The sequence below is a fragment of the Helianthus annuus genome, chromosome 13, assembly GCF_002127325.2.
Source record: "Helianthus annuus cultivar XRQ/B chromosome 13, HanXRQr2.0-SUNRISE, whole genome shotgun sequence".
NCBI lineage: Eukaryota > Viridiplantae > Streptophyta > Magnoliopsida > Asterales > Asteraceae > Helianthus > Helianthus annuus.
Window position 1 is genome coordinate 42,176,942 of NC_035445.2, and position 4,041 is coordinate 42,180,982.

At 35.0% G+C, this 4,041-nt stretch overlaps 1 long non-coding RNA gene across 1 annotated transcript; it reads right to left on the minus strand.

Moving 5' to 3' along the window:
• Positions 1–386: 386 nt before the first annotated feature.
• On the minus strand, positions 387–1,846 carry LOC110897739. The gene is made up of 3 exons (XR_002568911.2): positions 1,577–1,846; positions 1,140–1,347; positions 387–557 (listed from the first exon to the last, which is right to left on the minus strand). It is a non-coding gene; the product is annotated as an uncharacterized LOC110897739 (long non-coding RNA).
• Between the last annotated feature and the right edge of the window lie 2,195 nt (positions 1,847–4,041).

The window sequence follows — 4,041 nt, forward strand, 5'->3', positions numbered from 1 at the left end:
TTGCTGGCGCATCATCTGCTGCATCTGTTCCTGTTTTTGTTGCTGCTGCTTCCTAAGGGGGAAAACTCAGATGTAACAATGAACTTAATTAAATTCATTTATACGTGATTTCCACTTTTGAAATTAAAACAGTTACCATTGCAAGATTTAAAATTAACACAACTGATTCTTTTTTTTTTGGAGGTGTAAGTATTTAACATCATAGTGCGAATTCAGTAGTTTAGGTAGTGGGATTTTTACCTTCAACTTTATGCAGGTGATAAAAAACTGATGAATAGGCGACAAAAAAACCCACCCGCCTTTTTATGTTATTATATCTATCCATATGCACATACTCACTGGTGATGAAACAGACATATGTACTCGCTTGTGACGAAACTGATGGCTTATGTTAGCTCCTATCCTGCTCTCCGATGTTGGAATTCGAGTGTTCACAACCGCTTTCATGACTCCCACTGGCCGGACTCCCTGGAACACCTTGGTTATCAATGTTTCGACTTAAAATTGAGCAAATGAATTCCGAACATCCAAAAACTTGGTCCAGGCATGTACACGACCTGAAAACGAATAAATGCTTGTCAATACAAACTATAAAGGGACAATTGATTCTTGAACTACAACGACCTATTTTCTATTTTGACAGATGGCTATTTTTTATTTTTTTAATCTTTTGTTGATTAATGTAGGGTACCCCCACCCGTTCTCTTTCCCTCTCCCGTCTTTCACGTTCATTCTTACGCTCTCGTTCCCGCTCCTGTTCCCGTTCTCTTTCACGTTCTCGTTCTCTTTCTTGTTCACGTAGTATCTCCCTATGACGATCTTCCTCTCTTCGTTCGAGTTTCCGAGCATATGCCACATCATCTTTATGGTCATCAAACCGACGGTCCCGCACTTAGGTTTGCAACCATTAAATAGCTAAAACCGAACCGTTAAAACCAACGAATCAAATATAAAAAATATAAATAAAAAAATAAATTGAATACTTCCTCCACTCCCAAATGTTGAAATTCAACTTCAAATTGAACAAACTGAAACAAACAGCACACACCGACTCAATAATAGTTTACAATTATAAGAAATCCAAACACTTATTTCATCTAGTAATGAAATTCATTCACATCAAATGTAGGGTTTGTTACCGTTGCGTAAAACTGCTGCCATTAGGAATCAGTATCTATCTAGCTCAACCTCTTTCTTGTTTGTATGACATCAGCAGATCTTGAAGCGCCATTGATGAAAGCTTAAAGGAATTATCGTTGTTTGTGTTGGTGAGAAGGTAGAATCTTTGATACAACAACCACTTATGCAAGAAATTCTTGACACACCCAGATGCCAATTGATGATAAACTTCAAGAAATTCAACAAATAATATTCAAAATTCAGATAAAGTTACAAACTTTGACACAATAACCACTGATGAAAGAAAATCTTGACATACCCACATGCCAGAATATGAAGAACTTGCAAAAAATCACTAAAATTACTCAAAAAACATACATCCAACAAAAATAATTCGCATAACATCACTTAAAATATGTTTTTTAACTTGAAAAACTAAAAAAGAATGGAACTTTACCAATAATCTGAGTGGGATCTTTGAAGGGGTTGTTGATTTTCTTTGATTGGGATCTTTGAAATTTTTTAACTTCAATAAAGGGGCTTAGTGAGGTGGGGAACCTGCGCGTAGTCACTGTCGCGGAAACCTGGACCTGCAAGGGGGATTTGGACCTGCAAGGGGGATTTGAGAGAACGATTTAATGGGGGTTATGCAGGCTCTTCAGTCGTGATTGAATGAAATTGGACGTTTTGTGTGCTTGACATTCACTCTTCCGATTGATTGTGAGGGACGTCTATGTTTCCTGAGGGCAAAGAAGTAATGGATTTGAGGGTTATATTTCGAAGAAATGTGAAAAATCATTGAAACCTAGGTGAATGGGGGGCATATTTGAAAGCTTGTGATGAAACTCATGAAAAATGCACTGACGTTTCATATGACGTCTTAAAATTAGGGGGTAAAATTACATCTTCGTCCTAAGAAGATGTATTATATAGTTATATAGATATATATATTAGGAGGTGGTATATTTAATTATAGGATTGTTACAAATTCATTATTTAATAAAGTTCAAGACTTACCAATGTAATAATATGATTTATGCTATTACTTCTTAAAATAAGAATACTAATCAAATTCACTTTTATATATATAATTCATTATATATATATATATATATTTGGATTAGGAAATTTTACATATAATATTTTTTTATACAAAAGTCCCTAAATCAAGAACCCGAATCACTAATCTCATTTTATAGTTCCGTTTATTTAGAATATTTGTTATATATATTTTAGGGTGATTTGGTCATTTAATTTACCTCTTATAGTCGTGTGGTAATTCTCATGGATTGAATCTTCGCCACCTGTGAGTAAAATCTCTCCCTCTTTTTATCATTAACTTTTTGGGTTGTATCAATGTGTCTCGATCAATCGTTTTTATCTAATATCAAGCATGCAATATTTGGTGTGTCGTATATGCATTTGTTTGTTGTTGTTTGTTGAGGTTATTGTTGTTTTTGTTGTGTTGGTCATTATAGTCAACAGTCATTCATTAGTGGATCCATGGCTGACCTTTCCTCATGACCTAGAGATGTTGCTATCGCCCCATTAGTCTTGGGCTGACCTTTCTTCCTAACTATGAGATGTTGGTATCGCCACAGTCACACCCTTATTGGGTGTGGGACACAAGAAGTTGCTTTTGGTTTTGGTGTCGGTCTTGGTCTTAGTCATTGTGCAGTTACCATTCTATGTTCATATTACTTATTGCGTTACTTCACATGATTAATTGCATGTTTAATTTTTTAACTAATATTTGAGTTTAAAAGGGGCAAAATATATTTCATTTACTTCTGAATTTAAAATGGTAAACGTATTTTTACTTAAGCAAGGTTTACTCACCAGCTCGTTGTAGCTGACCCAAAAATATTATTTTACACATGATACATGCACTAAGAATTGAAGACTGGACTAAATCAAGATCACGTAAGAGCTTTTGTCTTAGTAATAAATAAAGACAAGAGCATATTATTTTGTTTGGATATTGTTGTATTGGATATATTTGACCTTATATGAAAAGTGTGACATTTAATCTTGACATGTTTAATTATGAAGTTTTAATAAGTGCCATAAGCTTTGGGCAATCATCATGCCTCGTACCATTCCGCTGTGGGTCAGGGTGTGACACGTCCGTGTTCGTGTTGTGCTGACGTCACCCTAATAGCGACATCTAACATTCCTAACAGAAACATCTGAGTAAATCCTAACATCTGATCTAGGCTATACTAAAACATTGATGAAATAAGTCTGTTACATTGAGAAAACAATGTCTGAACTATCCTCTGTTGAAGTTGTCCAAACATCTGTTTGGCCTAATGGATGTTTGGTCTTCTTCAACAGACCTTGGCTTGATCAGGGCTTTGGTCTTCAACAGATGCTAGTCTTCAACATATGCTTGTACTCTCGAACAGCGGTTCCAAGTCTTCAACAGATGTTAATCATGCTCTTGAACAGATGTTCTAAATAAGTGTTCAAGATTCACTATCGTTGGGGAGAGAATTGCTTCATTGTCTGTTTATTTCTTGATATGAGAATCATATTTTGGCTTTTAGATATCATATGTTTTTTTGTAGGTCCAACAATTATCCAGTAACCATGATCACATATTTTAAATCATGTAGTAGTTTCCTTAATCCCATGTTTTGTTAATTAAGAAATACTGGCATAAGTAATAAGTATTAGAAAATTGGAGTAAAGTTACTTTTGTTCTCTTCTCTATTCTTGAAATATTAGCTATCTCGAACCGACTTGTTCTCTTCTCTATTCTTGAAATATTGTTCTCTTCTCTATTCTTGAAATATTAGCTACCATCACTCGATGAGACATTAGTTAGGTCAGAAATTCTCTTGATGTACACCTCGAACACTGTCAAAATCAGCACCATCGAACAACTGTCAGCATCCCTCTCTATCAAACAAAAAGTCG